Source organism: Microtus pennsylvanicus, chromosome 13 (genome assembly GCF_037038515.1).
Source record: "Microtus pennsylvanicus isolate mMicPen1 chromosome 13, mMicPen1.hap1, whole genome shotgun sequence".
Lineage (NCBI taxonomy): Eukaryota > Metazoa > Chordata > Mammalia > Rodentia > Cricetidae > Microtus > Microtus pennsylvanicus.
The window spans coordinates 14,915,053-14,928,451 of record NC_134591.1 but is presented as its reverse complement, the minus strand read 5'-3'; the positions used below and the strand labels follow the sequence as shown (position 1 = coordinate 14,928,451).

Sequence of the window (13,399 nt, the reverse complement as noted above, 5' to 3'; positions counted from 1 at the left end):
CACTGAGCAGACTTAAAGAAACTCTTCAGGTTATCTGCAGTTCTTCACATTAGCATTAACGCAGATTCCTTGCATTCCTTTGTTCTCTTCCCAGCCCAGGCTCCTGGCATGAGAACATTCAAGGTGGGATTAAGGAAGTGTTTCAGCAAGAGATGATTAGGGTTCAATTGGCATAAACTCCCCCTGACTCTATCCAGGTCATGTTTGTATTTATTGCAATTTGCTATGATCATCAATAGATGGTTGTGAACAAATCTATCCATGGAAAATGTCCTGGGAAGAGGGTGTGTTTACTGTGGTCTTTTAACCAGTTTCTGTAGCAAATTTATTAGCCCTGGGAGAGATTTTTAGACATCTTAAGGGAAGTACTGTCTATATTTGGGCAACAGAATAAGAAAAAAAAAGCAAACAATGTATAAGGCTCCTTTGGGGATGGTTATGTATTTACTATGCAGGTGATTGTTGGAGAGCTCTCCACTTGGTTTCAGAATAAAATGCAGTTCAGTTTTATTCACGCAGAACCAAAGACTAAGACATTGTTAGTAAGGGGTTGAAATTGAGAACAGAAAAAGGAGCTCCAGTGCCATTACATCTGTGACTCCTTGGTGGCTCTAAGCACTTGTGAGTCCTGAGTTGTGTGTACAAGCTTGAACCTATGTTTTACCTGATTTAATATGACAGCATAATGGAGATTGGACAGAATCCCAATCAGGAAAAGATTGAACAGAAGAATATGCAAAAAACAAATAAACCAAAAAGATGGAAAGAAAAGAAAAAATATATATCAACCCATAAAAGAATAAAGACATTTGTATTATAAAGATGGGCTTTTGGCAGCGAGAAACAAAGAGATAAAATATAATTTAAGGAAATGAACAATTAGACAACTAAGAGTGCTGCTTACTTTTAGATTCTCTTCTAGACTCTCTTCTAGACCTGCTTAGTATTATTGATAGTGGTAGTATGGCTAATGAGTTTTTAAGAAAAGATGATACGATAATATATGGTCAGATAGGAAGCAATATTTACAAATATGAGGTATCAAGGACTATTTCTATCCAATAGAGTGTACTTAGTTAAAAATAAAAAGGCCAGTAACCAGTTGGAGTTATGGAAGATTTTTCCCTCTTGAACTGATAAATAATTCTGACATCTTAGAAGAAAATATGAAACTAAAATTACTCTCATCAAGAATTCTGTGGAACTATGAATCTATCCAGTTCTGCTCAGATTCTATTATTTCTTATGACAGTTCTGTGCGTGCTATGACTGGTGAAACCTAAATGACCCAACTAGGTAATGTCGCCCTTCAGTGCAGGCTGAGGGAGAGGGGATGATGGAATGGCCCCTCACCAGTAACAGTGGGCTTGGAGCACAGGCCATCACGCTGATTCATGCAACAGATATGAAATGTTTGAAATGTGCTTATAGTCAAGGTGTTGATAGTGACATGAAGAATGTGGAGAAGCCCAGGGTCTGCTAGGATGCTCACAGATACAACACAATGGATACATACTAGAAAGAAAAAGAAAACACGAGAGCCCAAAGACAGGGTCATTTTGTTCTACTTAACGGGTGTAGGAAACTTTATAAGGAAAGTGATATTTCACCCAAAATGGACTACTGACATTCAATTATTCTCATTTCCTCATTTCCTATCTTCATCCTGCCTCTTCTCTCTCAAATATTTATGAAACCCTATAATGCTTGGAACACTGTGATAGGTAGGAGGTTTGCTTCTCATCAGACATGAATTTCCTCAAACAGCTGAGAAACCATGTCACTAATTGTGAGCTTGTATGAAATTAAGACTTATAACAGAAGTGAAAAACAAACAGAGAGAGGAAAAAAAGTAATAAAGAATGAGAGAGTTGAAAAATAGTGGTCTTGACACTATTAACTGCTTTTATCTTTATGGGGACCAGTAGGATTTGGTAACCGTGACCCTTGTCCCAGAATATGGGGATCTGATTGTCTCTGGTTATTTGTAAGACTCCAATTTCATAAAGACACACTTCTCGTGGCATGGAGACCAGCTTCTGCTATTTTGCTTCTGAGCGTCTGAAAGTCATTTCCTGAAACCTGGGGAGAAAGAACCTTTAAAAATAATTTGTTAGTCCTTTCTTCCTAAAATATGAAACCTGCCTTTTATTGGTGACCTTGGTTGTTGGGTTTCTTACTTACTCTTACTTGCTTTGAAAGACAGCTGGGCTTTTGGTTTTACTTTTTTTTTTTCTGTTGAATTGTGAAGCACATTCTTTCATTAAGGAGATTCAGCTCCCTCCGAGGCGCTGATTGCCAGTCATTAACAGCCTGCTGCATGTCAGGGGCTTAAAGATAAGAGTCAGGCTTGTGCAAATGAAACTTTAGGCAAGCACTGCTGTACTTTCCTATCATCATCTTAACTGTGGCTGGACATGGGGGACAATAATAAAATTGTGTCACACGGTTTAATTTAATTTCCAGGCTATGTGCTATGGCTTTGACATCCGTCAGATACTGGAACCAAAACTTTCATTCTTCCCAAGATTCTTCTCCCAGAACCGTCTGGGATTCGCTTTTGTTGTGTGCCCCGTTCTTGTGCCAGTCAGCGAAAGAGAGCCTGCTTCATCAGTTTTGGCTCTCTGTAGAATGTCCTCTATTCAGTGATTAATTACTAGCTTTTCACTGACTTCTTAATCTTTGCTTGTACTTTAAAATATGCCTTCCCTTTGCATTATGGTAAGATAAAGACACTAAACAGAATGTAAATACCTGCTCTCACCCTCTTCTCATTCTTCCATCCATTAAAAGTTGGGTCCAGAAGATGGATTCAGGCACTTACTGCCAAGACTAACCGACTGAATCTGAGCCCCAAACCCATACACCTGAAGGGAAAGACCAACTTCTGCAATCAAGTTGTCCTTTCACGTCACGTGTGACTTGGTACACATGTGTCCCTCCCCTCGAACACACTAAGCAAATGTATTTCAATATATTAAAAATGGGGCTGGTGAGGCAGCTTGGTGGGTAAAGATGCTTGCCCCAAGGACGATGACCTGAGTTCCATCCCCAGGACCCACTCTATGGCAGGAAAGAAACAGCTGTCCTTTCACCTCCATGTGCACGCTGTGACATAGGTTAATACATACACAGCTGTCTGCATGAACGTGTACACTCATCCATACATTTTAAGTGAAAACTTTTAGAACCTAAAAGATGTATTAAAATTATAAGCTATAAGCAAGTAAAACAAAAAGAACACTAGACAGTTGTTCTTTTCGAAGAAAACTTCAGCATTTGAAACCTGAAGTGATGAGAATGTGCTTCTGCCTTGCATTACTGTGTACCCATGTGTGTTAAAAATAGTGCTATTTGACTTCTTCTGTCACTGTGTAGTGCCTGTCTCTCTTGCTGGACTGGAGCTCATGATGAAGACCAGGCTGGCCTTCTACTCATAGAAGTCCACATACCCTTGCCTCCTGCGTTCTGGCACGACAGCAGCGCACCTCTACGACTCACCAATAGTGGGTATTTTAATAAGTAGTTTCTGTCATTTAAAGACAGGAGGCCTCTGAATATTTAAACTGCATACTCGTGAAAACAAAATTGGACACAATTTTCCTGTTAAGAAATACTGAAAACCAGTGCTTGCTTGGTAAATACATTAATTGAGTTTCTTGACAAATCACCTGTAAAATTTTATCTGACAGTTTGTCATATGATAATTAGAAATAATTGTAATATACGACTATTATAATGCATGCAACAAAAAATAGGAAAGTCATTAGAATATATCCTCTGTTTCCCCCTTCACTTCTTGCTCACAGGAAGAAAATGGCCCAGTGTTTGACTTGGGTTGGGATAGCGCCAGTGGTTAATGGAATGCCCCACTCTCCTAAAGAATTTAATGGGAATATCCATTTATCAGAGTTGCATGCTGTAATCTCCAGGAGTGGGGCCAATGGAAACTCGCATTGAAGCATAATGTCCTCTCTAGGGTAAAGGTGAGGGGGAAATGTGGCAACTGGACTGAGCCAGTCAAAGGAGAAACCTGACTTTTTTTACTTTTAGAATGATAGGATATTTTTTTTTAAATGTTGCCCTGTGTGAAAAAAGTGCATTTATTTCATATACAGAAAGATGTTGGTGTTTGCATAGCACTGCTCAAAACTCCTTACCACCTCCTGTGTACTGGAAGCCCTTCTATGGAGATCAGAAAGGCCACAATCTGCCTCAGCAATTTTTTGGTACTGGCTTTGAACTTCCAGACCAGAGGAACTGGAACATGCCACATAACTATGTAGCACTGTAGGGAGAATCTACAGAACTCTTCGGATGAGTTATTGTCTTCCATTCTTCTTTGCAGTGTAGGTAGAATTATCACCACAGGTATAGGAATGTATCTTCCGTTGCCAAGTTAAGCCAAATAGTGTTAGTTTAGGCTCTCACATTTTTTCTAGTCTTTCTTCACGCTACCACTGTGTTAGGGGAGTACATGAAGCTGAGCGTCGCTGCATGAATTCAATCTCGGAGTTTCTCTCTAGCACTGAAACTTGTAGCGGCGAACGTTTGAGGATTAAAACCATTCATTATTATTTCATTTCTGCTCTTAGCAACAAGTTAATAAAGAATGTTAGACACAACGTAGCACCTGTAGGAATGGTCTGATATTAGCTTTGGTGCTTATGAAACTACGCACGTGTCATTTGGATCTATGCTGTGTTTCTTTGTTCTAGCTGGATTTCATAAAAATCTCTCCACTCCTTTCAAGGAAAATATGATTAACAAAAATTTATTGCATCTTTTAGTTTATAATTTTTCATCATTACAGAAATAAAAGCAGTTTGGGCTTGAAAAGTTATAGGTGAAAATTTCTAGTTTGGCTACTGGCAAGCTCTCAGAGTGGTTACATTCTGTATCTTATTTGATTCTCTTTCTCCACTTAAATTCAGAAACTAATAATATTCAGCCAGAAAGGCAAAGGTTACCGTTGGAGAGGGTGGCTTACAGACTTCTCCTTTAATAACTAGCCAAATGATCAAAATAATCGTTTCCTGCTTTTCTTCCATTGAGGGGAAGGAAACCTGTTTGTAACCACCGTATTCACGAACCTCTCAAAAGGTCATCATGCTTCTTTTGAAAACCTGTGGGAGCTGGTTGTGGTAGAGCCAAAGTCCTGTAATCTCAGCACCAGGGAAGAGGAGGCAGGAGGATCAAGGGTTCAAGGTCAGCGTTGGCTACAGGAGACGTTTTTCTATGATAGCCCACCCACCCAAGTGAAACAGTGTGATATGATAACATGCTTATTACATAATACAAGGTAATGATAGGCTACTACCACTGTGATTGTTTTTAAATTTCTTTTGGTATGCTTCCTGATAAATGAAAGTAAAATCTCACCCGCACTTCTAGTAACAACCTCCTTTGCATGGAGTCCAAAGCCCACTCACAGTCACCCTAGCTGAATTGTGCACTCCAGGGGTGTACACCGCAAAGTTCCACTTCCCTGTTCTTCACAGGGTGTCAGAGCTGGAGGGGAGAAGACAGGCCCAGCTCTACGGCTTTGTTTTCTTTTGTGGAATCAGCTATCACTTCAGACACAGTCTATATTTGCTGTTCATCGATGATTTGGAAAAACAGTTTATTTGACCCAGAACTTAAAGGTGACTGTGAATATTTCAGGATCAGGGAAAGGGGCAATGGCATCTGGGTTTGTATTCTACCTCTGCCTTAGACACCTTGTGTCACCTTATAGCCTCAGAGACAAAGTTTTTTTTCCCCCCATAACAATGAAATGAGACTAGCCAGAAACCTGCCCACCTCTACTGTTCTTTGGTTAAAAGACCCAGAAGGCAAAGCAGTCCAGCCACTCCAGAAGGTGCTGCGGCATCAGCTGTTGTGTGCATTTGCTACCACTTTGGTGATGTGTGTGTGTGTGTGTGTGTGTGTGTGTGTGTGTGTGTGTGTGTGTGTTTGTGCCTGGTTGGAGTCTCACTTCCACTTGGATGTGTGGAGATGTTGGGTTTCTCTGCTTATTCTACCTTGCCTTCAGCTGATTTTTTTCTAAGTTTCTTTGGTACAATAACAGCCGGGACTAGATGCCACTAGATCTCTCTTTCCTTTTTTAAAAAAGATGCTTGGTTATAATAGGGACTTGAACATCTAGGACTCTCTGATATTGAAGAAGTTGGGCTTGTCACTTATTCCTACTGTGGGCTATGCTGTTCGCCTTGGCAACAGACAGCACTGAATTCTCTAGCTAGTTTTACTTGCTATTAGTGTGGGGAGAGAAAACTTCCTAAACTGTGTGCTCTGAGAGCAGTAAGGGTTCACTGCTGGGCTCTTCTCAGCAAATGTTATGGTGACAAAGCCAACCTGGAGTTTATATGTGGGGTGGGAGTGATTTATCAGGAAGTTCAGATTTCCAGATTCACTCTAGGGCATAAAAATGACTAGTGGTTTACTATATCTGCTCAAGCTTTCAGCTTCTTGCATCAAAACCGTTTTGGTTAAGTGTGGCTTGGAACTTGCACAGAAATGGATTTCTTTCTGGCGTTCACTATAAGACTAACCATTCAAAGAGAAGGAAAGAGGAGGGAGAGAGAAGCAAGAGTTAAGCAAGGATTCTTCTTTACTCCTAACTTGTTGAGAAACTAAACTACATCTCACAAGACCCCTTCCCAATGATACACCTTCTTTTTGCAGTATGTAGTGGACAGTATGTACTGATCATCCACTCAGTAATTTTCAAGAGCATGGCATGCAGAAGATTGAAGCAAATATTAAGGCAGCTAGAGATAGTCGTCAGGATGCTGGATACTGGACCACTAGGTTGCTTCTAAGAAGCTCTGCTTACCTTTGCTCCTTCCAAAACTGTTTGGAGTCTGCAGGAGTAAGTGTTGTTTGCATTGGCTGGCCTGAACACAGAAGGAGCAGTGGAGGTGGCTTGAAGGCCCCGGCTTCACTTCACTTGACCTTTCTCTTGGTGTTCTTAATGAATTTTGATGGGCCAGTTGCCAAAGGAGGCTTCCAGCTGCTGACTTCCCCCACATGCTGGAGATCGTATGAGTAGGGAAGAAGGTTAAAACGCCTCTTTTAGCTAACAATCCGTACCAGGCACCTCAGCCACCCTCGTCCAACAACTGGTGCCTGTCTGGAAAGGTTTTATGTTGTCTTTCAGGAGAGCCGGAGAGCAGTGCTTCGCTAACATAAGAGCAAGTAGCAGAAGGCACCCTAAGAGTTCTCGCACCAAGATTTGGGTTTAGTACTTCCTCGCCTTCCTTTCAGCCTCCAAAGTGGATCCTACAAACGACCCGAAAGGAGGCTGCCAAGGTGAACTGGGATAGACACAACTGAGTCTCATCAATGAATGCCCCTTGTATTATTCAACTGCTTTGAATAGGGTGCGACCAGTCTTTCTTCCTCCTGTGTGTCAGGAAACAGAGCGGGAAGCACCCGGGTGTGACTGCACTGGGATGAGTTGAGTCAATCTGAGAGTCTGAGAGGGTCTTTTCTGGCTGGGTGGATGGATGCTGGGGGGTGACGTCACCCAGCCCCCTCCCCTTCTCCTCTCTCTCTCTCTCTCTCTCTCTCTCTCTCTCTCTCTCTCTCTCTCTCTCTCTCTCTCTTTCTCTTGTGTGTGCACGCGCGCACGCGCTGTGTGTGTGTGTGCACACTCGCCCCTTTGCCCAGCTCTCCAGCCTGTCTCTCCTTGTTCAACCCGCTGAGCAAGCCCTCCCAGTGAGTCGGTGGTCCAGATTGAGGGTTAGCCAGCGGGCGCGGCGGGCCAGCTCTCTCCGCCCGGGACGCACCCACTCACACTCAGGCGCACACGACACACACACACAATCCCCAAGCGCTGGGCACAGCGATCGTGGGATCTTCAGCAGTTATGAGGATTTTAGAAATCACCCAGACAAGGAAACAAAGAGAGAAGCCTAGAAAATTACTTTGCTGAGCTCCCTCATTTCATTTCTCTACCAAGCCACCTAGTCTGCAACTGTGGCCACCAGGTTCCCGCCAGGTTCAAGGTGTGGACCGGTCACCCTGCCCCGGCTCGAGCTGTGCAGCCCGAACCCCGCTCCAGTGCTGCGGGCCCCCTCTCGCCTGCTCCCCTCACCCCTGCGGGCCTCAGAGTCGGGTTATCTCACTCGCGCTTCACTTTTGGGGGAAAGAAGACAAGAACCGGAGGGAGGCGCTGAGGGGGGGCAGCCGAGTTGCTATTTGTGGCCAAAGAATCTGCTTTAAAAGCAGCAGCGGCAGCAGGAAGAAGGAAACAGGAGAGGCGGAGGGAGGAGGCGAGACGCGGCCGGACCCCCTAGCCGCGCGCGCGAGGAGGAGGAGGAGGGCGCGGAGCAGCGCGGAGGAGCGGGAGGAGCGTGGAGCAGCGGGAGGAGCGGGAGCAGCGGCGAGCGGCTGGCGCCGGGGCCGAGGACGCGGCGCTGGCGAAGGGAGGCGGGGCGCTCGGCTGCGGGGCCGGGACTCCCGCGGACTCGCCACTTGCGGCTGCCGCGCGGGCTGGGCGGCGGCGGCTGCAGGACTGAGCGGCCGCCCGGAGGCGGCGCGGCCTCGGAGGGCTGGAGCGCGGTGCTGGTGGCGGCGCGGGCGGCGGCTGCCCCGAGCCGACGTGAGCAGGTAAGCAGTCCCGGTGTCCCGGTGTTGGAGCCCCGAGCCCGTCTAGCCCGGGAGTGCCGTGCGCTCGGAGCCACTCCGCTCCGTAGCCGGCGCAGCCAGGGGTCGGCGACCTGCTCCAGGAGGCAGCGGCCCGTTCTGGAGGGCGATTTTGGCTTCTTTGCTCTGAACTGGTGCCGGAAAAGGAAAAATACGGAGACACCCGAGGGTCCGCGGCTGCCCGCGGGAGGGGGATTGTTCGGAGCGCTTTCCGTGGCTCGGTCGGAGCTCGAGTTGTGCTGCGGGAATCTGGTGTACTCACACAGACTCGTTCCGTCGGGAAGGAAACGCATAATTTATTATGAAGAGTTGAAGTAGTAGGAAACAATTAAAAAAGAAAGAGCCTTTGCTTTCCTACACGTTGATTGTAGCTTTAACATAGACATGTTAAAAACAACAACAAAAACTTGCCCTGCTTCTTTCTCCGCGACGACGGTTTTATTTTAAATCTTTAACAAGTGGAAGTTAGGTTTTACTCCGCCTAAATATTTTTTTAAACAGTTAAGTATGAGCTTAGTATTCTTTAATAGCGCGTTCTAAATACCAAATAGTCGTGCCATTCTTCAAAACCCGGACTATCACAATCCACTTATGTTGTTTCCAGTTCGCTTCCCAGTGGTCTACTTGCCTAGCATCTCCTGTTGCCTGGGTTTCTTAGACTGGATGATATCCCCCAGCCTCATCTACAATCTGCACCTAAAATGCCTGGAAGATTCCCGAGGGATCGCTGGCCCTGTATTTGCTCTTAAATTGTTTATCGTTTTTCTCTTCCGTCCTGCTCCGTCCGATATGCAATGCTAGTGAACTGAGAGGCAGTGGCTCATACATTTGAGCCTTTTAGTAACTAGCAACTGCTGAGGAGTTCACAGATTTGAGGTTGTAATTAGCTACAAATGCAGACTTTGGTGTATTCTTTTTGGCAGTCTGGAGCACACCTACGAAGACTTCCTTCACCTAGAGGTACTTCGGATGGTTTGGCTATTTCTCTGTTTCAGAGTGCAAACACACCAAGGTCTCAACTTAATGTAAATTCAGGATGATATACCCAAAACTCAAAACATTCTGATTTAAATGAATCTTTAGGTGCAAGCTCTGTTGATATTGATGGGAAAGCTTAGTAGGTATTATACTCCTTTGATCACATCTTCTCCTAATGTCCCTGATAGACATCATAGCAAAGGTGAAGCACATTTTCTCTCTTCTGTGTCCAAATACTTGAAACTCATCTCCTAAATGGACAATAAAATTTCCCCTACCTCCTGCCTCCCATAATTATGTACTGTACTGTCCTTTTCAATGGAACTAGCAATTCTGTGACAGATTTTTTAAATTCACCCTCATGTTATCAGCTATTATTGTACTTTCAAAGTGTGAAATTGACAAGCTGGTCAGTTTCATGAATTCAGCTGTCAGATTGTGTCCAGTTAAAAATTGCTAAAAGCTGTAAATGTGCCTGCCTGGCATTTTCTTTTGTGAAGGAAAGACACAAGGGGATGGAGGATTAAAGGGTGTTATTAATTGTAAATATTTTAAAGTAGGTGCTGTTTTGTAGAGAGCACATTGAGGTTTCTATAACTGAAAAGTGTCATTTAGGTTTGTCTACGTGGTTCCAAATAATGAGCATGTATTATAAAAACCCTTAGTAATGACGATAGAATGGAAATAGGATTCCAATAGGGAAGGTGGCCCTCAGATGTATTTTAAGGCAGTTGGGTGAGATACTACTTTACAATGACGTGCAAAGAAGCAGTTGTGTCAACAGTTTTATTGTGGCGGTTATGTGGCAAAAATTCTTGGCCCGTGAAGTTGGACAATTAATTTAAGTAATGAAATGCATATATATATATATATACATATATATGGATGTGGGTGTGCAGGTAATTATAGATGCAAAACTGCTAAAATAATGTATGCCATGACTTGGCATGCTTTTTAAGATAGACACTCATTTAAAACCAAAATACCCCAAAGTCTAAAACTAAAAATTGGATTCCCCTCAACTGCTGCTATTTGCTAAGCCACTAGGGGCCTGTATAACTGTTCTTATATGCTGGAGACACCCTGCGAGGGCTTACACAAACCCTTCCTAGAGAGACATTTAAGAAAAATTCAAGTAGGCACTTCAATAAGTTTTTTTTCTCCTTTTTGAAAACACCAACCCATGCTCTGCTGTTAGCTGTGGATGCTAATTGATATTTTAAGAATTTGTTTTAGTTATTTTCTGACTCTATAATGGTATTCTATGACACTATGGTGGTATGACACCAGGGTGATTTTTTTTTCATAGAGTCTGAAACAAAAATGACCTCTGCACATTCTTCTATGATGCCTGTTTATTAGTGAATGGCAAAACTAAACAAGAAGAACCCTAAATAACTTTTCCTAATTGATCTGATAAGGATATGGTTTGCATAATGCAGGGTTAGGAGAAAAATGAGTTACTTTTGAGGAAACGCCGGCACAGCTCGATGGTGGGGTGAGATTGGTTTTGTAAGTGCTGGGTGAGTTTGTGTAGACGGAGATTCTGAAGCTCTGAGTGTACTTCTGACAGCACTTGAGGGACCTGGACTAAGGATGTGTTAGACCTTTTTTTTTTAGTGTCAGTTTCGCAAATTTGAAATCGATCAGCTGTGCCAATCCTGATGACGTTAGGCAGTAAGGCCAGGTCTACTTACACCGATCTTTTGATGATTTTCAGTTTTTCAAACTGACATGGGTGACTCTTTGTAGAGAAACGTGCTGTAAACATATATATATATACTGGATTCCTTTAGACCTAGTTGATCTATCACGTCACCAAACAATTCTGTATTCGAAAGGATTCCATGGGTAAATGAGGAATTACTAACACCATCTTATATGAAAAATGCCTCCCTAAGGAAGATGGATTCTTCAGGGTCTTTTTAAAAGCGTTTCTCTTTAATTTAGTGTGTAGTTGTGGGTAATTTAGAGGTGTGACTAGTTCTGACTTGAGAGCATTAGACGGACTAAAGGCTTTTATCTTTAACACCCATACAAGTGGCACTTGATCTTGGTATCCAAAAGTTTTGGGGGTTTTTATTTTTTATTTTTTGGAAAGAATTTTACCTTTGATTTACAATACTCGACAAGGTGGTTACAAAAGAGATTTGCAGTTACCAATCCAGATATTTAGGTATCAAATATAAAGATAATAATACTCAGTTTCCTAAAGGACCTAACGAACGTTTGCTGTGCTGTGTTTTTGTGAAATGACAGTCACTTTTAACTGAGAAGGTCAGCGTGAGTGAGTGAGATTGTATTAAACCAGGCTTACTGGGAATCTCTTGCTGCCTCATGGATTTATTTAACTTTTCAGTGGTTAATCCTTGTACTGTTCAGTCTCCTGGAGAAAGTCGCTAAGGAAAGCTGTGTAATTGTGGTAGCACAAAGGTAATTTGCAGCCTCCAGCAACATCAGTGCTTTAAAACCGTCTGCTTGATATTAGCACTGGTTTGCAAAGAGAGACCAAAGAGAGACATTATTCTCTGCAGACGATGAGGTTGAGGATCCCTGTGTAATGCTACTTCAGCTGAAGCAGTCTGCTAGTGTGGAAGGAGATTGCTTAGATAGTGTTTGCTGGTGACTTTCTTTAAGCAGGCATCATTTGCCTAAGTGTCTGTGGTTTTATAACACAGTGACATTTCTACCAAAGGACGATTTCTTTGGGATTTTCTCTCTGGATAATCTCATTTGCTTCTAATCAGGACTGGTAATGCTTGCTGAAACGTCATACTTGGCTTGACTCTGTGTCAACATGGAAACTGTACAAATTTTCCTTCTTTTTTTTAATAAAATGGTAAAGTATATTTTAGTTCTTCACAGTTAAGCTCCCAGGAAGGACAGCTAAAAGAATACATGACTTGCGTTTACTGATTGCTCATCTCATAAAATTATAACATCCAGTGTGAAAGTTGAGAATTTTCTTTGTGTTCTCAGTCTTGGCAAGGTTAAAGAGCAATGTTCGTATGCTGTGGTGTTTCTGACCTAATGTCACTTAAGTAATAATGCCATGATAAAACTATAAGACCGGAGCCCAGTGAGGCATCGTTCTTACCAGGCCTGCTCCACGAAATTACCTTGTTTCCCATTTAACAAATCACCCATACTTTTTGAAATCAGCAGCTGGCTGATTTAATTTCCCTCAGTTAATATTTTATTAATAAAATATCTTTAAGTCTTGGACTTGGCTTTAAAGTAACTTAAGATTCCATTCGTTCATATTGCAACAGTTCTCAAAGCAACTCAAGAGAAAAAAATGGGCCAAGATGATGCCTGTAGTGTTTTTCCTCTTATGATAATTCAGTAGCCAATATTAATTCGTTTCTATTTGATGCTGATGTATTTAATCAGTCTATATCAATATTCTTTTAAATGAAAGCCTTTCCATGGCTTTAACCATGCTCTTCTTCTGTTCCCTAAATCAAATTTCTGTGTGTTAAAGGCAATAAAATGATTTAAAAAAAGGTGACAATTTGGAAAGCAAAGGCAGCTTGTTCTGTGTGCATGGGGCAGGTCATGGACACAGACAGGCAGACAGTAATGGACCAACTACTTCAGTGTGCTTCTCTCCCCACCTGTGGCGATCAAGCCCTGCTTTGCTCTACAAATGGCTGTGTGTAGATGTGGCAGGCCCTTGGCTGGGCTTCAGCACTAACAACACAGCATTAAGAGCCGAGTCCCATAGCTGAGCGCCATCGGAGTCTAGGCTTTGTCTTGGTGCCTTGTG

General features: G+C 42.9%; 1 protein-coding gene across 29 annotated transcripts in view; it reads left to right on the top strand.

Annotated features, from left to right (window-relative positions):
* Positions 1-13,399, top strand: part of Ptprd (protein tyrosine phosphatase receptor type D) — a 2,195,185-nt gene that overhangs the window by 1,703,009 nt on the left and 478,777 nt on the right. The window contains exon 1 of one of the 29 annotated variants that reach the window (XM_075945540.1): positions 8,481-8,616. The exons of the other annotated variants lie outside the window; for them this stretch is intronic. The gene's annotated coding sequence lies outside the window, so the exon portion shown is untranslated. Of the gene's footprint in view, positions 1-8,480; positions 8,617-13,399 lie in introns of those variants that run through there. 29 annotated transcript variants of the gene reach the window in all.